Genomic DNA, 26,192 nt, shown 5'->3' with positions numbered 1-26,192 from the left:
GTTGACCTTACCATCACTCTTATCAGACATCTACCTGAGCAGGGTAGTGCTGAGGTATATTCACCTGACATGGGAGAAAGAAAGCATTTGTTTCTTCAATAAACAGTTGTCATCTTTAATTTGTCCCTGTGTATGATAATTTTATGCTTCTAGGTAGTGAATGATACTTATAATACCAAGTACCCAAATTTGTGGAAGTTCTTATGTTTATGAAGTTGTGATCCTTGATGAAATAAAAGCAGGGACAGAGAGCAAGGAGAAAAGCTTGGCTGACTATCTAATGATAGTCATTCTTTTAATATGATACTGTTTAAAGGGCTAACAAGGAGCTCTGGTTTCTGCTGCTAATACAGTTGAATTCAAACTTAGGCTTGTTAATAATACTATCTTTGGGTTTTTGTTCAATTTCTTTTCCAAAGAATGGTGAATTTTTCTCTCCCTGACTTTTCCTGATAAGCTTATGTGCTAAAAAGAATACAGTGAGACTCTTGGTGCAATTTATGTTGCATTAAGGTCAACAGGTTTGTTTGCAACTGGGATGGTGGTTACACTTAAATAGAAGATCACTCACATTAGGGAAACTCCAATGTTATTGGCCAGCCACAAGGAATAAATTATATATATTGTGATGAATTCTCTTTCATAATAAATTTACTTTCCTGTTAATGAAACAGAGAAGTAATATAATCACATTTAAATATAGGAGGTAGATTTTAAAAATATTGCTGGATGTTTTTTGTTTTTTTTCTTTTTTGATAAAGATGATGTGTGATGTTGCATGCCAGGGAAAAAATGCATACAAGATATCAATTTTCCTTGTTATATGGACATCATAAAAGTAATATTCGCACACATACACACACACACACACACACACACACACACACACACACACACTAATTTTAAGAAGAAATTTGGGAAGAGCTTTATTTTAAGTTAGCAAACAACAACTTTGGAAAGGCTTAGACTGAATTTTCCTTTTTCCTTTTTCCCTCTTTTTTGTTTCCCCATTTATGCAGAGCACAAAAGGAGGAAGGTCTTATCTCATTCAGCTTTTTCATAGGCAGCTTGAGAGGCAACTCTATTTTTTTAAAAGTCTAATTCTAAAATAGTCTTAATCAGGTTGTACCACTGGTTTACAAATTTTAGAGGACTGTTAAAAAAGCATCATTGTTTACTTCTGCCAGGTAGTTTACAAAATAGCTGCATATAGCTATAGTCTTTCTGATTTGATTTTTAATCATGGCAAGTGAGATCTGAAAAAATTTTGTGCAAATTAGAAGACTGGGGTGAATGATGCCCACTGATTCAATGAATTTTTGTGATAAAAAGGGAGTATTTTATGAAATAAAATAGACTAAAAAAGGTTAAGTGTAAAGTCCTATTCCTCTAGAAAATGTTTCTCTATCCCACTGGCCATATTCCTTATAAGACATTAGTCCATGAATCCATACATGTGACCTAGAGTTGGCATAATCTCATATCATAATTTGTTTCACACAAGAAAGTCTGAAACAGGCTGTGAAGTTCAGCAACAGGAGACTAGTGATATGATTTCAGGCAGCTCACTTCTTCCAGACCTTCAGGTTCCCTTATATGTGGACTAAAAAATCATTATTTCTGCATCTGTGGAGAATGTTTTAAAAACTGATACTGAGCAGTGCTAAGTCATACTAGAGGGTACAGTTGCTGGTGACATGGATTGTCCGAAGTCCTGGGCAGGCTGGGCATTTCTTGTAGTGACAGATTATAGAGAGGAATGAGCAAGGGGTATAGCTTCTCCTAGTTTTCAACTTTTAAATTATATCGGGGATAAGAAAGACTGAGAGTTAGTAATCTCCTTCCCAGTAGTCAACTTTCCTCTTCTGTTCCAAGACTCTGACCCTAGGGGTTAGTGCAGGTGATTAATGGGCTCTACATTGTCATAGTTGCAGTTTTTCTATATTAGAGCTGCAGGGTTTTTTTCCCTTTTCTGCAGTGGGAGCAGGTCAAGAATTATGTATGGCTGGTGTTAGGTTTTGCAGACAATTCTTTCATCTTACCATAACCCCCTCCATCAAGTACATGTTTTATTTTAACTAGTTGATCTTCATACCAAAGCTGATATACGGAAAGAAGTAATTGTTTCATACTACTTCCACAGATGTTGTGTTGCGCTATGCTGAGTCTTCCCCTGAATTCACACAATATGTGTGGTCTGAATTATGTCTGAATTGTTAACAGGTACTTCTCTCTGTACAAACCCAGAATGTGTACACAGTTCTAGGGCAGGGGGAGGCTGATTCATTTGCTAAGCTTTGCTTCATCATGAGAATCTGCTTTCAGGGATTCTGTTATCAAGGTCATTTTTTTTGCTAATGAGAATATAATTTCTCCACCTTTTTCCAGTACTCCATTAAGCATTTTTTGAAAGACAGTAGTTTCGTAAATAGTATTGCCTAGTTAGAAGTACGATGTTCTCTCCGGCCTCCATTGCCTGTGTTGCAATTCTGTATTTCAAGTTCTGTCACAGCACTGAAGTAGAAGGAAAAGTAAAACTGAACTCTGCTAAGCTATTCTCTTTGTCCTATAAGAACAGAAAAACTGAGTTACACAGATCTGTGTATTCCTAGCTAGGCTGTAATCACTCGTCATGTATTCCTTTTATTTATTGCACACATCTAGAGAAAAAGTAAAGAGAAGATAGAATTCTTTATATGCTTTCAATGGACTCAGAACTATTTGCTTCTATTATTACAAAAACATATATTAGACTCCTGTTTTTAAATTTGCATAGATCCAAGCTATTTCTAAATTTAATTAATGTTTAAGTTTAATAAAATAATGTGTAAAATCATTATTTTGTGACATTAATGAAGTCTATTTTCTAGTGCAATTTGAATAGGAAGCACTAAAATAGCACTAAAATACATTAACATTAGGTCACCTACTTTGCATTTACAACAATAAGCCCACATTTACGGAAAGGATAATCTTAAACAACATTTTTTTCAGTACCAACAGTACATCTTTATCTTAAAATTCCAAATATTTCAACAATAGACAATTAAGAAACAGACAATTATTCTTCATCTTTCAATGATTTATGATACAGAGAAAGACCCGCTCTTGAGAGTTTGAGGTGGTAAGGAGGAGGAATATTTTTAAAGCCAGCAGTTTCTTGTCTTCCCCTTTATTTACTAGGCTCAGAATTTACTTCATTGTAGCCATCACACTAGGAAAAGGATCTATCAACTTGACTGGGTGTTTGGCCTTAGACATGAACATATATACAGTTGGGTTCTCCAGTATTTATATGCACACATGTAAAAAGATAAAATAAAAAATGTGTGTTCCTGTTGTAACTAAAACAGAAACACAAAATGCAATGGAAGGACTCATCTTCCTATAATGGGCTTTGTATTTATTTGCCATAACCTGCACAATGTGTTATATGCTTTCCAGGCCCTGAAAGAAGTACTTTGCTTGCTCCAAGGCGTTCACTATTTGATCATGGAAAAATAAATAGCCAGTAGGAGGGAAAAAAAGCAGCAAATATTTGAGAATATTTATAAAAACATCTGATATTTTTTTCATGTGTGGGTAATTCCCAACTCATTAACTTTGAACATTTGCGATAATAAAGTCCAGCCACTGGCTTTAGTATTTTATCAACACTGTATTAATTAAATAAGAGGTACCTCTGAGTGGTGCTGCTCTGTCTCTATCAAGATCAATGACTGTTTATCACTTATTTTTACAAAGATGATATTTCACCCAAAATTGTAATTAAGAGAAAAGGTAAACAAAAATCAAGTAAAAATCTATTAGAAGGAGTAAATAATCAACCCACCTCCTGAAATGACTATCATCAGGCTGAGAATATTTTAAAAAATAACATTAATATTCTGCGTCTTTCCTCCACCTACTTTGTTTCCTCATGTTTCGTTTCACCTGCTGTTGGTGACTAAATAACCTCCCACAGCGACTGTCATACAGAGGAACGTGGTTAACAGCGACTGCAGTCATACCTGTTAATGAGATGGTACGTGGACGGGGGTGCAATACACCAGGCTAGAATCATAAGTTCTTCATGACTTAGAGTTGTAAAAGGCATATCTGTAGCATCAGTTTGTGGACGGGCTGCTAAATAGAGGCACAATGTGGTTGCATCCAGATTTACCCTGATCCAGTGCTGCAGCATCAGTCACTTTGCTGTGTGGGATGGTTGGAGGAGAAAACACACACGTTGAGCTTTAAATTTGTAATTTATTTAACCTAGTTATATAGTAAAGAATAATATTTTACGTATGACTGCTGAGCGATCTGCAGTGGTGAGCGGCAAATCAAAAAGCAGTGCTCTTTCTCCACTGAAGGGGAGACAGAAGCTACCGTACCAGTTGCTGGTGTTGACTGGGGAGGTAGCGTTGGAGCAATTCATCCTATCCTTCCTCTTCTATTCCCGTCCCTAAGAACAGTGTGACAGTCTTTGATATAGAGTCATTATCGGCTCCTTTGCCTTCCTAACACACGTGGAGGGTGACATACATGCTCCTTGTTCTCTCTGTTATGCCCTAACTCCAGCTCTGCACATCTCCTAAGCAAGCATTCCTGCAGTGATCAGCAACTGACCACCGGTGTTTATACCGTGAGGATCTCTGCTGTTATCCTAGGTTTGTACATTCAAGTCCTCTGCTACCATCCTAGGTTTAGGGGCTACTCCCACTACACACTTAACTTTTTTTTTTTTTTTTTTTTTAAAAAAGGGATTAGTCAGCATTACATATCTGAGAGTCATAAGCTTTCGTACAGTGAAGGAGCTCCACTTTGCACACAGCTCTCTTGAGCTTTGTTGCTGTTGTTGTAAATGATAATGAAGAGGTAACCTCAGAGTGAAAGAGGCTTGATCCTTTCTCATTAGGTTAATGAGAAACTTTCCATTGACTGGAGTTTGTTGGAAAAGCTCTGTGGTCTGGATCCCCATTTTGCTAATATTCTCTGTTGGCTCAGGATTTCTAAACATTTCATTCACCAGCTCTGGTATTCTGGATTTTTTTTCCATCATATCTCATAGCTGTGAGTCACATTTGCATGTCTACCTCCAGCATCCCGAGCAACTGTACCTGTGGCTGGGATTTCTCGGGAGAGTTGTGGTATAACAGCCTTTATACCTATACCTGTATCTATACAAGATATAGGTATATGTACCTACATATATACCTTTACCTATATGTCTATACGTGTATCTTTATGTAGGCAGCTATCACTGCTTTTATTTAGATTCTGAGTCTTTTAATACACCTTGAAGTCAACTAGAGGGAATTCAGATTTGTTGCTTTTCCAAGCACCTTCTCTGGCCTTCACAGTCAAATTAGCAGGCTGGTAGAGCTGAACCAGAGGTAAATGTTAGCTGACGTCCTGTTCTGTAGTATTCCTTTCAGAAGTAAAGGAACTAGTCTGTGTTGTTTGGGAATCTGCAGCCTTATAACATTTTCCACAAAGTATACCCTGTCTACATGAAGGTTGTCAGATAGATAGGTTAGATATTGGAACAGATTTGTTACGGATATGTATTCCCAGGTGATTTGTAATCAGTATGTGTCTTTTATTTATAGCTGCCATAAAGGATAGAACTACAAAAGGAATACAATTCCTAAATTGTATTAAATGGACTAAGAGTTATCATTATTATTATTACCAAAAGATTTTGTAATTCTATTTTTAAACCCTGTGTAATTCTATGATGCTTCTCCATTTAATTAATGTGCCAGTACAATAAAGTAACACATAAAATCATTATTTTGTGACATTAATGAAGTCTACTTTTCGAGCACAATTTGAATAGGCAATTGAACAACAGTGCACTAAAACACATTAAAACCAGGTCATCTGCTTTGCATTTCTAACAATAAGCCCACAGTTCCATGAAGGGTAATCTTAAACCACATTTTTTTTCAGAGCAGCCAGTACATCTTTATCTTAAAATTCCAAATGTTTCAACAATAGAAGATTGTTAAGAACTAGACAATTATTTTTCAGCACCCATTGATTAATGACTTAGTCTATGACACACAGAGAAAGTGTAGAACAAAGGAGTGCATTATAATAATGCATAGGCATTAAACCATCTTCATTAATAGGGTCTTTTTGGAGTCTGCTTAGCATAAAACAAAATATGCCATAAAGAAAGTGAAGTATTAGCGTTAAAAATCTCTTTAAATTCACTTGATAAAAAGAGAACCTGTATACTCTGGTCTTAAAAATATTTTGTTTTCTGTGATTCACAAGTTCTCCAAAGTAGGTGAGCTGCAGCATGGTTTCTGAGGTATGATTTTAGCTTGGTTGTCATAGGCCACATTCTACATATTTAATATTTTACGTTAGGGCTTTACATTAAAATTAGACTGTGTCATCCTTACTCTCATTCTCTGCAACAACAGAGTTTAAGGTATTGCTGAACATTGCTACCAGTATCAAAATCTGAATTTTTTAAATTAGTTAACCTATTGAGATTTAGCGATCCAAAAATATTAAATATTCTTGATGAACACAAGGAATGGGAAAGAACAGTTAAAGTACAAGCAGCTTTAACTATAACAATTGTAATTTTATTAATTTCTGGGATCTTGTAAACGTTTCTAGTTTTACTGTCTTAACACATGAGTTATTTTGTGTCCTCCTTTTACAAGTATATTTTTAACTCTGTCACTACACTTTCTTCCATTGATTTTATCAAGATTCTTACTTGTTAAGCATATATCCATGTGTTTGCAAGACCTGCATCTAACATATGTTGAATGTGCTCTCTTCTTTGTTATAGCAATTTGTAATTGTTGTTTTTTTAGCTATTAACTTCATTTTAAATATAATAATCATTTATGCCTAGTGCTTTCATGATTCTGTGCTCCAAGTTTATATTCTACATTCTTAAATTCACACATTAGCCAAAGAAAAAGGCTGAAATATGAGCTAGGTATAGATCGTGTTCATAGCACTTGGGATGGACAGAAGAAGATGGATTATGGAGAGGTTGTTGGAGCTAAGTGAATAATTCACAGTGAATAATTCATTTGACAAACTTAGCCTCTTTGTACTTACAGACCAGATAACAGTCTCTTCTTGTTCATTCATTATTCAGATTTATTCAGTAAGTATCTTTTGAATAGGGCACAGAACAGAGCAGCTAAGGCGTCTCATCATGGCTCCAAAAGCATGAATTAAAATCTCTCTCTCTGAATTCATACTTCATTTAACTCATCTGCAAATTGGGACCTGAAGATTTGGGCTGAGGAGAAAGTGTCCAAAGAGCTGCTGCACTGTGGACCAAAAGCACATCTGGCCCAGACTGACACCGAGCAAGCTGTATTTGTTCCCAAGCAGTCCTGCTGGCTAGGGGAAGGGAGCGGAACAGAAAAGCGTTTCCTAGCCCGTGCCTTTGTGGGACCTCTGATGTGCAGGACAAGGCCAGCATCCATGGATCACAGCAGTTCACCCTGGCTTCTCTAGAGATTGGCAGGCTGACAGGAGTCGGGAACGGGTTTGTTTTCAAGGTATTATCAGAGTAAGGTAAAAGGGACGTTTTAAATTTGCAATGGGTTGACAAGTCTAAAGAGTGAGGTCCTGTTTGTAAGCAGAGCGTGCGCTGCCACAGCTGTGTTTCGCCGTGCATGTTTTCCCCGCGTAGCTCCTCTGTGAGCAGACCCATACCCAAGACTGGTTCACTCTGGTGCCACTGTTGAAGGACATCTGCTCTTTGGCTGAGACTCCCAACATTTTGTAGGAAACGGGGAATACTTGAATCACCAGACGAGGTGCCTAGGTCTTGATGTCTGACATTAAACTCCATCACTGTTATTGACTATCAGCATTTCGGCTGTATTTGGGGGTCCGCAATGAAAAGCCTCTGCCTCCAAGAGCTTATAGCCTAGATGGACAAGATAGGAGATGCGTAGGAGGAAAAGTGAAATATGTAAAAGCAGTATGTACGAAGAATTGTGCCAGCTGGCTTTACCTGATGGGATTTTGCTGTTCCTTCACTTGCATAAGAATCCCCCCACACAGAGGGGCTTTTCTGAGTTGAATTCCATTCAGTGTAATGTCATATACTCTATGTTATTTCTAATAAACGTAATTACCTTTTTTGTTGTTTTCCAGCCAGATGTAACAATGCTTTGATTAACTGTTTTTTACTTTAATTGCATTAATTTAAATATGTGTATCTGATAAAATATTTACTGACAGCTTATCTGGTAAGGACTTACACGGTTCAATAAACAGGAATCATACTGTAGTTTGTACATATTTTATAACGTTAATTTGTTGGTCAATGTTTAACAGCTAGAGCTATGGCTAGAGCCATTTCATCATGCATTCTATTAGTTTATCAATAAACACTCATGTTATATATTCTAAATGGTGAGCTGTAAGAAGAATGAAAAAAGAGAAATCTTCCCCATCTTCTATTAGGATGTGACTGATGAAGAATAAAATTAATGTTAATTAAAATAGATTGATATCACACAGCAATCATGATTTTGAATTTGAATATGAAAGAAAATATATTTTTCTGAAAACATTTAAAAATATTTTCTTCTGTATTATCAGAGGTGCAACAATTAAATCCATTTACAGAGAAACCCATTGTCATGGGTACATTTTTTGCATCAACTATTTTGACAAAAAAGAAAACTAAAAACAACAATTTAATTCTTAGGGCTTCAAAGTTTCATATTGCCTTTTTTATTCCATGTAATGTCAGTAACAAAGTCTTAAGCACTGACATAACTTTGCTTTTCTCTGAGTCCCCTTCGTGTTCCACAAGGTGTCTTACTGCAGCAAAGTTACTGATAGCCTCCGGCCCTTGAAGGCAGAATCCTACCATGATCTGATAATAGAAGAAAACCTTAGATATTTATTTTTGCTGTCAAAAAAAAAATGGGGGTGGTTGGACAATTGGATTTTAGATAGTCACTTCGGATAGCTGTCTTTAGGTAGTCACTAGAATTTGGGTTCTCTCCTCATCAGCTTGGAGTGTCAATTGTGCTTTAAATGTATGTTGTCACATTTGTAGTACATACTAGAATTAAATCACAACTGGATATTAATGATCAGGATTTGATGGAAATTTGTCTAGATGCTTTTTCAAAGCTAGTATTTATGCTTCTCTTCCTGATGTTTTACAGCAAACAGGAGTTTGCCTATATGCAGCATAAAATTGTGATTATTGCAATAGCCACAGTGCCAGAATTCAATGTGAACAGAGAAACCTACCCAAGGCTCCTGTATATCAGCATCTGATTTCTGATATTGTTACAGTCTCATTGCTCTCACCACATAAGCTAGTTTTGTTCATTAGGATTTGTCTCAAAGATTTCTTCTCTGAATCATCCTCTAACTTTAACTTATTTATCCCCTGACCATAGAGGGAGTTTAGCGAGAACACACTCCTCTGCATAATAGTTGATATCTTTAGGAATTAATCAAAGGTAAATGCCACACCACTAATGCTTGCACAGAGAGAGGCCACCAGCAATCAGCCAAGAGATATGAATCATGATGCCTTGTCTAAATCTTCCTCAGGCTTGGCTCATTGTTTTGTTTGCTTTGGAGGAAAGATGAAGCTTCAATACAGTTTTTATTTAAACCATTTTACTATAATGTTTTCATACTGTACATGTATTTCAGTGATTATTTGTGAAATAGAAAATATTTTGATTAATGTGGCTTCATATTCCTTGGGCAGGAGAAGTTTAGCTACAAGCACTTTTGTAGGTGGGGCTGAAAATCTTGTATGTATATACAGGATATTATATAGTTCAAAATATGTAGCAGACTTGCACATCAGAATCATGGTTGTCCTGCTAGTCTGTAACTACTTTATCCTTTAGGTCTTACATTTATTTTCTGATTTATTTTAAAGGCTTTATAAAAGTGTTTCTATGAGCATAATATCCATGAAACATGATAAAGTGGTTGCTCTGAAGACTGAAACTCTCTCCCTTTCTCCACAGGTTTAGTGACTTCTACACAGAAGCAACAGATGCATCCAGGCAGCATTTCACCTTAACTTTGGAGGTCTAGAGATAATCAGAATAAAGTATAATCTGTATGTTCAGCTTTTGCCATGTCTTCCTTCCATATTGGAAAGCTACTGGAGAAAAACAATGCTTTTGTCCTGCGCCGTAACCTTTGGCCACTCTTTGTGAGATTACTGCTTATACAAGAAGGGTGATCAAACAACAGCGAGAGCTACACCACCACCTGCTGCTATATACTTTTAAGGCCTGGGAGTCTCATGAAAAGTCATCATGTCTTAAGATTGAGGATTTTGGTAAATTTTAGTTTTCTTTCATTAAGTTATGCAGTTGCTTCTTTTTTTTAAGCATTTGCAATCATAATATCATTCATTTTAATCTCATATGGCCTACTCCTGCACCTGCTGAGCCATTTCTCTTTCTGCAGGTTCTTTGAAGCAGTTGAAGATGACTGCACACTTTAGCACCTATTTTACTATTTACCTACTGTAAAAAATAAACAGAAGAAGGAAAACATTTGTTGTTGACTTGTTCCTCACAACCATCTACACTAACTGTATGATTTTATTCTTAGCTTCAGAGATCAGATCATTTTTCCTGTACTTTCCTTTTCAAAGAGCAACTAGAGTGCCCAGAAAGAGCAGGTCCTGATTTACAGTAGACTCTGGCAGAAGAATTAATTTTTCACCCTCAGCTTGCCATTTGAGTTTTATTCATTGTAGATACATAAATGTTCACAGCAGAAAAACAACAATGATAATCTGATTCTAAACTTTTGACATTTGGCTTAGGTCTTAATGTTATCTAATTTGTTCCCTGACATCTCTTCTTATCCAGAGTAGTGCTCAGCTTTTACAGTCCAGTATCAGTTCATGAGTCCATGCCTAATTTAGCCTATAGCTTCGTTGTGTGTCTAAATTCATAAAAATCTTCTAGCTCTTTCACACTTTCCTTGTATCTCTCATCATTTCTAAAATTCTCCTGTGGACTCTCTTTCCCCCTTGGTCCCCATTTTCCTCAACATGCAGCACACAAAACCACATACATTACCTGAGAACTTAGCAGGGCTAAGTAGGTCAGAAAGATTTCTTTTTAAATCCAGTAGATGGTACTCCTGTTTAGATAGCTCAGTACAGTATCTTCTATTTTTGCAGCAGGGTGAATCTGCTGAGAAACCCAGACTGACTGACCCAAAACTCTGGCAAAATACCACAGGAAAGGCTACTACAGTAGGCAAAAGAGATGACCTAGACAAGCTCATTGATATTCTTCATATTTTTTCTCTGTATTATGAATTATATCTTGAATTATACTATATTCAGTATTATATACAGTCCTGTTCATATTGAAGTTTTGCAATAAACCCCTATTGACTTCAACATCAGTGGGAATGGGTATGCCATTTCTGCTGCTAATATAGAGGCATTTAGTTACACTTTTCCTTTTATAGTGCATCTGCAACGAACCATAGAGACATCCATAAGGAGGTATCAAACTCAGCACTTTTAATACCAAAAATATAAGTTTATGTTCTTTGAATGAAGCAGAACACTCTTAATAGAAATCAGCAGTCTAAAGAAGGCCACGCACCACAGAGGGATACAATCATGGGTTCTGCACACAGCATATCTTGCATAATTTTTATTTTAAATAACCTTAAAAAATAAGTAACAGAAATCAAAATGCCTTTTTATGAATTTTTAAGTCTTATTTCACTGTTGTATACAAGTTGAAGAGGAATAAGATAGTTTTTCCCTTTTTACTTTGACCCCTGCCCCTCCATTCCAGCAAGCTAGAGAAAGCTTCAATATGATCTAAATCTTTGAGATTAAAAGGATGATTTATCATTTTCTAACAGGAAGAACTGTACTTTCACAGGAGGATAGCAGGCTGATTTGGAATACCTGTCCAAAAAAAAAAAAAAAAAAAAAAAAAAGGAAGTCTTTAGAAACAAATAAAATAATGAGAAAACAATAAGCCAGTTTACAAAATCCATAACATTTTGTCCATATTCTAGCACTGTAACTATTTTTGACCCTTGTTGCTTTACCCAGCCAAAGCAAACAAGCTTTGAATTATCACTCTGCTGCAATGTAACAATTCCATTGCTCTGACCCCTGGTGTCTTGCAAAATACAGTAGAACAATAATTGTCAATCCTTCCTATACAATGTGTTATATTTGACAGAGGTCAGCATTAGCTACAAGACCTTTGGCTGGTGCTCAAAGAGGTAATATCTCTTCTCTAGTTCAGTTGATAAAATGTTAAATAGAATCAATGTTGGCCATGCTTTTGCAGAGATGGAGATAAAACCAATTTTTAAACTAAAACATGTTTTTAACAGACAGAAAATAGATGACAGTATTTCTCAAATTGCTTTCATAAATATACTATTTAAATGTCAAAAGTTTTAATTTTTCTAAAGATGAATGACATAATTCTTCTTTTCAATTTGCAGCATGATTAACTTAACAAGGCTTTTCAGTGTGCAAAAAACAGAGGATTTTGTTACAGATCTTATGTGAGTAATACATGAAGGAAAAGACTGACTCATAGACATTTTGTGTCAATGTGTGATTTGTATAAAGCAAGCACATAATCAGACATGGTAATAAAATGCATAAGCATGGGGAAATGCTCCTCTCCCGCACTGTGCAGGAGCTAGTGGCAAGGTCAGCAGCTGAAGCTTCTGAGCAACTTGTGTTGTAAGCAGCTGATAGGTAACATTTAGCTTCAGTGCTAGAGCATGAGTCTTCTGTCTGCCATCCCTGAATGTTTTGATTGAAAAAGTGTAAGAGAAACCGACAAATATGGAATGAGGCAGCACTGCGTATCTAAGGGGAAAATCAGGCTTTTACACTAGAAAGGGGAGCTGGTATAGGAAGCATAGGAAGCATAAATGTATATAATTTGGTTTAATAAAATTATTCCTCCTGATGTATTTCTAGGTTATGTACATAAAAATGCATAATGCAGCAACAAAGAAAAGATGCTCCCCATGACTATTTTAAGTGTGCCTCCTAGTCTCTATCCGTGCGAACAAATTAGGAGCCATACAACCTCTGCTTCCCACTCCCGTTGAATGTTGCTGAATATGCTATTTGGAATATGCTGTCAGCTCAAGTTCAGGAAGACTGGGGTAATAAGAAGACATTTTTGAGTCAAGAAGCTGTCTATGAGAAAACAGTCTCTTTGCAGGGAAACAGTTTGGCAGTGAGCTTAAATATGCGCTGAGATCTTCACGACAGAGATAAACTCGGGATGAGTTTGCATCCTGGACATCCAAACTCTCAAAAGGTGGTCCCACAACATGCGTCCTGCACTGCTGGGCAGTTCATCGTCACGCAATGGAGACGGGCACATTTCCCGGGCGTCAAGCTTAGGAGCAAGGTGAATATAGTGGGAAACAGTTGCCTGGAAGGTGTTCCAGCCTTTGAGGATCTGTTTATGTTATGCTTATTCACTCACACAGAAAATACACTCGGCTGGCAAGCTGTCTTACTGTTTCCGTCACGGCTGTTTGTGGAGCAAAGCACTTCTTGTGTGGAGTCGGGGTGACGGGACGTAGCCGTCTGCCCCCCACCTCACCCGGCCCCGGCTTCCCTCACCTTCCCTTCCTGTGAACACGTCAATGACCAAGGCTTTGTCTTTGCTGAGACAAAAGTCTTGTTCTGCAGCAAGATAACAAGCAAGATAATTATCTAACTGTAAAATGTGATGGAGACAAAAGGTCCTCTGCAGTGTTTGCTGAAAAATAGCTGGTTGAGGTCAGCTGTCTGTATCCTTCCCTCCCCATCTCCTCCCCCTGCCCAAAGGTTGAACTCACCTAGTTTACACTGCAACAAACCTCCAGTGCCTCTAGTGTGGTGTTGGTAGTATTTTTCTTTTTTTTTTAAGATGAGATAGCTGAAATTCTTCAGCGATGAGCTTTCCTCCTCAGCCTTGATCAGTGGATCCCTAACTGTGAATTGTAAAAGAGGACTGAGAGGTATGTTAGACAGAAAATGAATTTTGAACTGTAAGTGTTTGCCCCAGAAATAAGCTACCACTCATCGGATAGGAGAGCAGCATTGCTCTGCTTGGCTTCCAAGTCCAAGGGAAAGGGTTCACACTTCAAAGGGTCGTGCTTCAAATAGCAACAATCCCCAGTAAATTTCTTACAAGCAAGTTGCAGTGCAAATAACCCAGTTATGCCTAAGGAATTCAATTACATTTGTTAAACTGGAGTAGAAGCAGGGTATTCCTGTGCAGAGGCACATTAGAGGCAGTCAGGGACAGTGAGGAAGAAAGCAGTCAGAAAGGCAAGCACAGGAAAATTAGTCTAAAATAAGCTGTTAAAAAAAAAAACAAAAAAAGAAAAGAAAAGAAAAAAAGAATGTCAGCTAAATATGCTTTGTAGAAAGACAGTATGTATGAATGTTTACATTTGGACATGATGGGAGAGAAGTTTATGAGGTAAGAAAATCTGTAGCCAGTCTTTTTTCTCTCCACTACATTTTGATTAGCTCAATATCAAAATAGCTATCTATATTCCTTGTCTGTAAAGCGGCACCTGGCAATCACAGCTCTGCTAAGTACTGTATTCCCTTTTGCGGCTCTATGTGAAAGACACAAAATATCCACTTTCATCTTTGCATCTGAGTGCATTTGTGCTACATAGGTAGGCTGGGTTTTCTACAAAGACAGGAAGCCAAAGTCTGTTTTTCCGTCGTACATTTAAAAGTGAACTCGCACTGTGGGCACAGGGCTTTTTAGGCATGTGAGCAGCTGCTTCCTCGCTCTTGGCTTCACACATTTATTTTTGAAGAACCCAAGCTTACTGAGCAAATATGCACACTTTGGTACTGATGCTACTAGAGTGAGTACGTGTGTGGTTGTACATATATTTGTGCATTCACTAGGAGTGTCACTGGGAAGCTGGGAGAAGAAATACTGAAGTAAAAAAAAAAAAAAAAAAAAAAAAAAAAAAAAAGGCTATTACCAGTAAGGGTAAAAATTTAGTGACACAATTTAGTAAACTGCATGAAGCGTGGCGTTCAGTTTGTGCTCAGGAGAACGTCCAGATATTCAGCTCCTTATCTAAAGCATGTCCAAACTATCTGCACTTCTTGAGTCAGCAAAGCTGAACTGGAAATTGGACAAGACAGGCTTTTCTGGTATGGCCTGTTTCTGGCTCAGACAGATAGAGGCTGATACCATCTTTCTTTACACTCCTCTGCAACGCAGTTAGCCGTCCTAGGCAGACCCAGGGCACGCAGCGATGCACAGGAACGATAACGGAGGCCCAGGATTAGCTCCACTGGGCCCTTGGTTTCTTCATTGCCAGAGGTCCAGTGCACACGGGAGAGATCTTTTACCCCTCAGCGCATCGAGTGAAGCTCGTCTGAGCCCTAGTGTGAGCCCTAGAAGCACCTTCTTCCAGGCAAGATGCAGCAGGAGGAGACCAAAGGGCTCTGGGACCTCTGCATAGTTTTCCTCCATACTCAGATTGGCCTCTGCAGAAGAGGAGTGGAGGGGTTTCCTTGATCACTTCTCATACATAACCAGGTCAGCAGCAGAAAAATTAAATCAGTGGATTTTATGGATACCAAGTCCATCTCTGGTAGGCCTGACTGCTAGAGCACCTTCTTGTGTCAGCAAATTTGGGCATCTGCCAAAATGCAGCTTTCATGGCATCTTGCTTAATACTGAAGGACGCAAACCTGGACCCCAGGGAGCTTTAAGGTTCAAGAAGCATGCCCCCCCAGTTCAGCTGAAAGCTGTCTGGCCTCAGGAAACCGGGAGAAAAGGGGCATGATTTTTTTTACTATATTTAAAGGAAAAAATGTAAAAAGCTTGAATTTTTTTCCTTTGAATTCGTTTTCATTTGTAGATAGGTGCATTTTCAAGGAAACAAATTGGTTCTTTACAGAATTGAAAGCAGGCAGCCACATTAAGTGATTGAAAACAAGGCTACAGAATAAATACTGATCCACTTTTACAGCACATTAGTAAAGAAATTGAGCAAGTGTTCTCTTTAGTGTATGTTTTACCTTAACCAGACAAATGGGCATTCTCAGGGCTAAGGTGAAGAAAAACGTAAATGAAATTGCCTGATATTGTGAACAGGGAGAAGGGATATACAGAGTGCTCATAAATAGCGGAAAGTATTGATCAGTGATAGTGAAATATCAGCAAAGTCTACAGAGTGCTTTGAGTTATCTCCTTGACTTTGATTAGGTTCAAATGTTAAACTTAATCTGTAAACCTTTAAAGGGGAATCAGACCAAAGAGCCTTGAAGACTCGAGGTTTCAAAAAACAACCACTGTGTTTGAATCAAATGTCAGAACAAAATTACAGAGAAGTACTTCATATCACTGGACTCGAAAATGAAATTAAAAATCAGTGAATACTTTTTAGCCATTCTTCCTCCCATTGAATATTAAGGGGTGACTAAGAGGAATAGTAGCATCTGGAGAATTTGCTATATTAAAACTGCATGTAATCAAAAGCCTTTTGTGCTCTAAGTTAAAAAATATGTATTTTATGTATTATAAAAACTTCTTCAAACCTAAAAGAATCACATAAATTCTTTTATTTTTCTACATGTGATCTTTTGCTTTCTAAATGCCTTCAGGCTCATGTGCTTCTTTGTGAAGGAAACTTGATTTTTTTAAAGCAAAACATAAAGGTTTCATCCTATTCCTTACGAGACCACCTCAGATGTTCAGCATGGTTTTAACGACAGGGCCGTTTTAACGAGAGCCTTTCCAATTCTTACATAGTCGGAGCGCTGGTGTTTTCGCTGGTATCTCAGTCCGCTTGGGAGGTGGGCACTGACACCGCCGCTCAGCTGCTAGCAGCGAGGACTGCATTGCAAGGCAGGACAAATGAGGGCCGAACACATGCCCTCATCGCAGCCAGCCCGCCGCTGCTGCCACTTACAATTACAAAGGACAAGAGCAGGAGACACTTCAGCAGCGGGGAAGCATGACCTGCGAGCCGCAGCTCATTTCGCACTGCACTTATTCAATACAGCGCTGCCCTATAATTTCCTATAGCATTGTTATCTGTTAGCCGTTTACACAGTCACACCTTCATTATGTCCCCGGCTGCCAGCGCCGGCTGCTTGTCACTTCTATTGATTGCGCTCAAGCTGCAATTTGCATGGATCGCTTGTGACTGTCCTCAGGCAGACTGATACCCCTGCGGAGGCTGGCACCTCTGCAAGGGCTGGGACTCCTCCAGGGACTGACACCCCTGCCGGCGCTGACGCCTCTTCCAGCGACTCATATCTCTGCCAGATACCCCATCTAGGGACGGATACTCCCCCCTCAGGGGACTGATAGTCTTGCCAAGGGCTGATATCCTTTTCAAGGGCTCATGTCTTTTTTGAAGGTGCAGCAGCCCGCAAAGCCTCCTTCCCATGGGAGGAACAGGACGTTGGCTGAGGAAAGTCATGCCAAACACCCCATTGGCACTGGATCATTGCCGATGCAAATCTGGTCAAAATCCATTACCCTCCTTGCCCTGTTGGAGATGTTAATTATGAAACTGTTGAAGGCCAGAAAAAAAGCTCACCAAAGCTGTGAGGATTTTGGTCCATTGCCTCCTGATGTGTTGCAACAGAGCGGTGGCTTCTCTTGGGTCTCTGGAGATTGTGTGCAGGAAGGAAAAGTGCCAAACTGGCTGTCAGCTGCCCCTTCCAAGTACCTACCCTGGGAGCAGCCAGCAGCCCCAGGCAAGATCCAGGGCCTATGAAGAAAAACGTTGTGCATGAGGATTGCAAAGAGATTGTCCTTGCCCTGGAGGTCTTACAAGCAAGAAGAGTACCTGGTAAATTCAAATCACTGTGATTGCCTCAGATAACCAGCACAAACTCAACATTCAAATTGCCTCTGGCAATTATTTGCCATTTAGCTCTACAATAATTGGGTGAATGTTAGAGTGTGGAGGCTTGGGGAAAGACTGAGGCACAGAGACCAGGAAAAGAAAATTATTTTATGTGAACTCTCGGTGTAGTACGTATTGCACTATGCTATTTCCTTGCAGTAATGAAAGAAAAACTATCAAAGAGTGCAAGTATGTCTGTGAATCTGAGGATCCCTCCCACAGATGCAAGCTGGTATGCAAGCAATACACTGCTGCACATACAACGAAGATAATATCCCATATCCGGGCGCAGAAGTGTGTCCTTGTGAACTTGTAACGGTGCAAGCGTACATATGTGTGAATTGTGGGCATTTTGCTGGAGATGCAAGTCTCGATTCCGTTTATGTTAAAGTCAGTAGAAAAAAGGTCTACAGCCTTTTACTGGAAACAGGATGAGATCTGTTATCAGAAGCAGATGAAGATCGCTGTCTAAAAGTCTGCTTAAATGGGTGCACAAACAGAGGACAACAAGGTGATCAGATGGGGTTGTGAGAAGCACTAATTGCCACGCTCCAGGAGGAATATAAATAGACTCCTGAAAGGCTCAGTGATTCATTTGCCCTTTCTCTTCTGCACCTTTGTATTTCAGTGAGAGCTTTTGTGAGATTTTGGCACCAGAAGGAAGGAATCCAAGCTATCTGAACCAATGATGGTAGCTCAGCTGGATAACAAAATCCTAGCATTACTGCAGAGCAGGCAACTACGCAAACCTTTTCAAATCCTCTCCACAAGTAGAGTGCAGATAAAAGCAGGCAGCAAAATGTTTCTGAAATTATCTGTGATGGAGTAAAATCATGCATCATTTCATGAGAGATGCTGAATCAATGCTTATTACTAACAAGTAAGGTGTTTAAATCTTTTGACGGGTATGGGAAGAATAGAAAAAGAAGGGAGCGACTGAGATGAGCACAGTAAATTTTAAAATGAATTTAAAATAAATCCATCCTAATTATTATTACTTTAAATTGTAACATATGTATTTCTGATCATTTTCTATCCCTTCCTTTCAATTTATGACATTGGTTAACATACTGATCTGTTCATTTCATTTTTGTTTTGTCTTCTCCTTTTCTCTTACTGTCACACACAGCATTTTAAGGAACTGACACCAGCGCATACAAAAGCAACAGCTTATAGGAAAATAGATTAATCCTGGTAAAATTTAGGTTACTGAGAATTTTGTCATTGTCTTCAAAGGGAAGAGAGTCAGATAGCCAAGTCTAAAAATAAGAATTAGAATAGCTAGCGTTCAGAATTTATTCTCAAAATAGGCAAATATGTTCCAATTTGTTGTTAATTATTTAGCAGTTTCAATGTTAACCAGTACATAACAAGTTTAATTTCAGAAATTTTCAGTATTTGAATTAATATAAAGTATTATAGCTCTATGGATTTCATCAAAATAGATTGTATGAAACTACTGAGTTCCTACATAGAGCTAGATTTGGTGTTGTTTCAGTTGGATTTTTTGGTAAAGTATGATACTTCTATTCCCAGTCAGAAGGTCATGAAAGTCATAATACAACCTGAACACTTGCCTTTCACTGTTTCTGCAATACAGAACAATACAGTGCAACTTCAAAAATTTATAGCTAAGGTCAAGGCCAAAGGAATCAAATAAGCCCATACAAGTAGCGGAGTACAAAAGTTTATGATGAGAGGTCATCTATATGCCAGTTGTACTGTAAAGTGCCAGCAATCGAGACAGGGCCAGCTGCTTACTCTCTGTTTTGAGACCCCAAGTAGCTGTTATTTTACATGGTTTCCTGAATTTGTTAGTAACTGGTAATTATGTCTTGAAAAGGAAGTTGAAAATAGATAGCTTGGAAATACAATTGAAAAATGTGCTCTACTGTGTGAGCTTCTCAGGCAACAGTAAAACATATTGATACAAATCAAGCCAAAATCTCAATCTTTCTTTAAGAATATGATGAAGAAAACACAGAAAAGGAATCCTGTAAAAACTTCTTAAAGTCCTCTCTAGCTTTGGGTCAGGCTATCAGTGTGAAACATGTTTTCCATCCAAATTGTCCTGTAAGGTCAAGTAAGCTATAGTCTCAGCCTTCTATATCAGTATGATTAAGGAGGCATGCTGTACAATAAACATAGTTCTAAATTATGATTTTTCAATATTTGAAGGTTTTCCCTGAAAGTTTTTCTGCGAGTTGTTTAAATTCAAGAACAATGGTGAAGATAAAAGAGCAAGAAAGCTTTCTTGTGCTATTTCAGTGTTTGCTGAAACTAATAATTCAGTGTCATATGTGATGATGTAGTGAGTCAGCAAACGTGAAATATCTCTAGAGAGCTCTTTGTTCTGCTATTTTTTTTCCACCCAGTGCCTCTAGTTGTCAACAGAAAAACATAAAATAAATTTTCAGATTCTAAATAAAGCATTTTTACGTCTTCTTGCTGAAAAAAGAAATAGAAGAAAATTAAGTCAAACTCTGATGTAGAATTTCCTTTAACTGTTTTTCTTCTCCACTTTATAAAAAGTGTAGCAGGACCCTCGAGCATCTGAACAGAAGAATGTTAATGAAAATGATTCAGTAATGGAAAAATTGGAGAATCACTCTCCATTTCAGCTGTCCTCCCCTGTGTCCCTCTTTTACTTTCACACCGGATTTGGTTTGTAATAAACTCTAGGGATGAATGAGCCACAGCCATCCAGTGTTACTATTTTCAGAACAAGGCCCAGCTTTACCAATTTTGTCTAGTTTTAGGATCCAAAAAAATGCTGAGAAATCCCATGCTGCCCAAGATTCACTCAATATTAACTCACTCGTGGGAAAAGACAAAGGCAGTTCCAAAATCTACTTGATGCTACCACCGTGAGACTGTGAGGTCTTTCTCCAGCTGTGTGCAGGAGCACAGGGTAACAAGGTCTTCAGTTAGATCTTCACTTGAGTAAGTGCCAAAATCAGATGAGATGAATCCAAACTCAGATCTCTAATCCTTTGGCTAAACAATAGATTTAAAACTGAATTTCCACTGAATCTTCCACTGCTGCTAAGCTTGGCAGAGTTCATATCTGCCAATTTCTTTTAGAAACGGATGAAATGCCATCCAGCAATAAAGAGGTGGCTGCTCTTTACTGGTGTGTGGCACATAGAAACTAATGCCTGAATGCAGATTCAGTGAGCAAAACTCAAGGAAGACGGTTCTGGGTGGAGAGAAGTGGCAAAATCCTTAAGCTGATCCTCTGCAGCTACTACTAATTAGCACAGTAACTGACACAGCCACTGGGTCCCTAAGGAACTGTCATAAAGTACAGTGAATTTATCTTTTTCTTGTATGAGGGGAGGGTTCAGGATTCTCCACAAAGTTGGGCACATTGTGCTTCAACAGCTTTATCTGAGGTCCTGAAACAGCATCTTCAATGTCCATCTGTTTGTGGAACAGTGGCAGAGGTTTTAATCTGCTAAATCAACCAGCAATATCAGGTTGGGCTTTGAAGCTTTTGGAGTTAGGAAGAGAAACAAACCAATTACTGTCATCTCAGCTTCTCCTGAAACATGTTTTGTTGTCTGACTTTGCTGCTGCTAAAATCTTCCTGAGCTATCGGTGGACTCTGGTTGAGGTAAATGTCATCATCCTTGCCAGGCTTAGTTGTTGCAAGAGACGTAGAGTGTTCCTGAGCAGCAGGTCCTTGGCCTGGAGTGTTTTCTTCTGCCCATGCAGGCAGGAGTTGTGTTACTTCTCCTGTTCCTGTGCCTCTGGGGAAATAGCACAGCGATTTGGGATGCAACAACATAAGGAGGCGAATAACAAGCACCTCTAGGTATCTCTTTTTCTGTAGACAGATGGTTCAGCTCCTCTGCTTTCCTAATGCTTATTTGCAAACAGGATTGGGATGAAGGAAAATCATAGTGTAGGAAAAATAAAATTAAGGGGAAACTGATTTTGGAGGCAGAGAATAAACATATAACACGCCTTGGATTATACCTTCCCCTTACTAAGGACAATTCAAGGAGTTTATTCTTTGGCACGGAAACTGTTCCTTTTTTCTCGTTGGTGACAGTAGGCATATGTGCTTAGGATTGTGACTGCAGCCATTGCTCCCTGACATTTCTTTATTTACACCACAAAAGCATCTAGACATCTCACGGAAGAGCTGGGTCCCGTAATTGTAAGACTTGTACATGCACACAGGAAGACAGCCTTTATCTCAGTAGCTTATTGGCCAAAGTCAAGAGGCAAAAAAGCACAGGAAGCAATACATTTTATTGCCATTGTGCAGAATATAGAGATTTAAGTGACTTACCCAAGGCTGTGTGGATGTATGCTAGAATTGCCTGACTTCAGAGTGTTTTTTTTTCAGCTGTTGTTACCAATTTCACAATAACATTGTAGCATTATTGCATTGTAGCATTGACATCTATCAGAGGAGTCTTCAATTAAGTTATGACAGTGTAGATTTAGCGTAGTGTCATAATTTAAAATGGTCATAGTGTAAAATGGAAAGAGACCCATCAGCTGTTGAGTTTGGCAGAGAAATTCTGTCATATTGGAAATAAAATACACAAAATTGTTTGGTAGTACTAGGAAGTCCTTATGCTTATTATTTTTCTCTATTAGTGTTATGTTACTTTGCTACTGGTTTCTGAATGGCCATACTGTGCAATATAGACAATTTTCCCCAGGCGAATCATTGCTTATTAGAGTGATATATAAAGAATACTTTTTCCAGTATTTCATTGCAGAATGTACAGGTTAAATCATTCAGAAAATAGATTATTTTCTGTATTTCTGGCCTCATTCTGACTGTTGTAGACTGCTCAATATAGGCTGTAGGGCCTTACATACCTTAGAAAGTTGTGGCTCACTGGCGCTGCTGGCCAAGTGTTGAAAAACACTTATAAAAACAGAAGTGTTCCATTAGTTTCTTGCACTTTTCTCCATTTACATCTCTGAATTGTTACTTCCGGCAGTGTAGTAATAATACATCATCTAAATCAAAATGACTTTAAAAATATATTTAAAAATAAGGTGACAGAATATTGCAGTGAAATACCTTTTATAAAGCAATAGAATATCACTGAAATCTGATGAATCTGCAAAAGTATCTTGCCAGGGGTTAATGTAGTTTAATACACTGCTCTTACATTGACTATTATACCATAGCCTCAGTCTCTGTCACTAATAGGTGCTGGAGGGCTAAAGGAACAAGCCATAATGCTAAATACATGCATGTTAGCAAGTGTAAACTTTAGTCAAATTATACTTCTATAATAGCTTATTTAAAACCTTACACATTATACTATTGAAATAATGTGATATAGTAACTATGTTGTAGTATTTTTCCTATTGCATTATTTCTCTCAATGCAGTTGCTGTGTGATTACTCTATAAAATACTTTTAAGAGTCCCAGAGAAGTTGTTTGAGGTCTCTAATGACACAGGCTAGCAGCATTCATTTTAAAAATGGTGGAGTCTTTCATCACCAACTTTGCAAGTCTTTGTAAGCCAAACTGCTGTTATGAGAATAATTTATTCACAGTCTAATTTTTGGAAGATTTCCAAACCAAAAAGATTAGAAGGAAAAGTATATCGTATGCAAACATCCTCCGGTCATCTTAGTCCTTCATTAATGCCCCCCAGCAGGTATTTGCATCCCTATTTTACTGATAAGAAAGCTATCAGCAGCAAGAAATGAAAGTCTTCATTTTCAGGTCTGGCCACTGTCTTGGATACTTCTTTTCTGAGGTGCCTGATTTCTCAGGCTGAGGCAACCGAGGCAGGAGGGTGCTCCCACGGTTCGATCCTTTGGGAATTTGGGGAATTCAAGTTCACTTGAATACGTGACACCGGTAGCCCCACTCCGGTGAGGGCTGAGCCAGGTGCCTCTTTCCTCTCCCTGTGGGAGCCGTGGGAGCCAGCAGCACTGCCCTGTGCTGCTGCCCTCGCTTATGAGTACCTGGACGTCCTCAGTACCTTGTGCTGCCACAGATGCCTTGCACTATCTGTGAAACTTTCCCCCAGCAGATTCACTGTATCAAACAGTTTATTCAAAGGATGTAGAGAGACAAAAGACATTTTTCTGAATTTTAATATCACGGAATAGATATTTCATAAGTTTAAAAACCAGTATTTAGCTCTTGTGATGAGTTTTAAAGTGCTTTAAGAGAAACTATATTTGATTACCTTTTTGCATATTGGGAAAGTAGAGCACAGAGAGGACGCTGATTGGCTGAGGCCTTATAGACTGAAACATCTAAATGTAAGGTACGGTTTCAGACATCCCTGCTCTGGGAACACTTCCATTCCACCTTCTGGTTGAATTTATTACAAGGGTAAGAAGCGTTAGTAAAAATCCAAACTGAACATTTGATGATGAGCTGTATCTCTCTTCTCCTCTCAGTAGTGAGAGCTGCTGAGTTATGTTTTAATATACCAATACAAACACCTCTTAGAAAGTTTTGTTTCATCCCAAGGGACTGCTGCTGTTTTGCGTGGCATACACAGACTAATTACAATGATTTGCCATCTTCAGCATCTAGGTATTTTCCCCATTGAAGAGACTCTTGTCTGAGCAGCTTTGAAATGTTTATCTTATGCTCATCAGGGAGCTGGACGTAGCTCGTTTGCTGGCAGCTATGGTGAACCTCTGTCAGATGAGATGTGGAGCCTGGAGGAGCTGAAGGAGGCAAGACCACCAGGCTGCGGAGAGGGGAACTGTTTCCTGTGGGACTTAAAGCTGGCAGCTGTGGCTTTCCCAAGGCAGCAAGAACTGTGGGTCCTGAATTCTTTGCTTTGTTACAGTTTCACAGAGGGTCAAAATTCTTTCAGCACAGCCTCAGCCAGCATGTGGTGCTGGTATGCAGCATCACAACATTAGCCAGTCTGGGCTATTTAATGCACAAGAATGTGCAAAGCAGCCTGACAGGAGTACTAGTCTGCAGTAAGGCATCTGTCGGGCAAACTTGCCAGTCTGAATACGGATCCATACCCTTACTGTTTCATCGCCCTACGATGTTCGGTCCCAAAGCTAAAGTGTTTTTTGCTGCAAATAGCCACACTGATAGCAACTTGTAAGTAGGGCAAGAGTGGATTAGCGCAGGCGTTTTGCAGCAGAAGGCTCTGGAGCCTCACCTGCGCAGCCTCGGGATTGCACTGATGTCCTGCTTTAATGCCCTTGAGCATCTTTTATCTACCAAATTCTAAGGTCCTCATTCTTCTCTCCACCTACGCAAGCAGGAGGGAGCAAAAGCAAGCAGAAATGGGGTGGGGAGGATGGGAGAAAAACACATCAGCATGATTACTGCATAGCTTTCCCTCTGCCCAGGAGCCTCTGGAGCACTTCTGCTCCGAAGGACCATGCTGCTGAGGTCTCTATGACAGCCTGCTACTCTCAAATCCCTGTGCAGCAATGAAGTCAGCAGCATTATTGGCTTTCTGCTGGGATCAGCAGTGGCCACGGGTGGCAAGAAAAGTAATTGTTCTTCGGGTAGTACAGGAAAGAGTCTCTTACATCAGGACTAACACCTTAAATCCTCCTACCTGTCTGATTCACCCAGAACTGAGCAAGTGGTTATGCACTGGTGTGATGTGAGTTTCTTTGCAGGCTTAAGTCAAGGTATGTAAAGTCATTGTCTTTTGTAGACTTTGAAACGTTCAGCCGGAAGGTAATAAACATAAAGGCATCCCTGGCCAGGACCATGGAGAAGGAAAACATTCTGAGCTTCCTTACTAGGCAAAAAGGAGCATGAAATACTACTAATTACCACTATCAGAGCATTCAGGAACAGCCATAATTTCAGTGGGGCACTAAGGATATCAAGTGCATTGGCCATTACTAGACATGAGCACATAATTGAGAGAGAGGTTATATTATTTTATAATTTAGCCTTTTCTCCACCTCACTGATACTGTTTCTGAATTCTCCTAGATTGAGCTTATGTCACTGCCTTCATTATAGTGTTTGAAATTATGAGAGGTACCTGTCTGCCTACGAGAGAGACACGGCTGCATGGTACTGGGAAAACTCTGGCAGCATAACCCTCTTGTTTCACAGTTTCCCGTGGTAATCTTGCATTAACGTTAAAAAGGACTGTTGAAACAAGGGACTCAGCTGGATGGAAGAACTAACTCCTTCCATTATGGAGGAACACAAGGAAGAAACACAGCAAATTGAAGGAATCCTATTAACTCTTGCAGCTGGACATCCTTTCACTTCTCCTCATGACCAAGAGAAGAGCTTCCTCAAGCATAACTTGAGCTGTCTTCATGCCTTGAAACTACCCTGGAAAAGAGCTATCCTATCACTACAG

The sequence above is a fragment of the Rhea pennata genome, chromosome 2, assembly GCF_028389875.1.
Source record: "Rhea pennata isolate bPtePen1 chromosome 2, bPtePen1.pri, whole genome shotgun sequence".
NCBI lineage: Eukaryota > Metazoa > Chordata > Aves > Rheiformes > Rheidae > Rhea > Rhea pennata.
The sequence above is the reverse complement of the archived record's forward strand: the minus strand, read 5'-3'. Positions refer to the sequence as shown.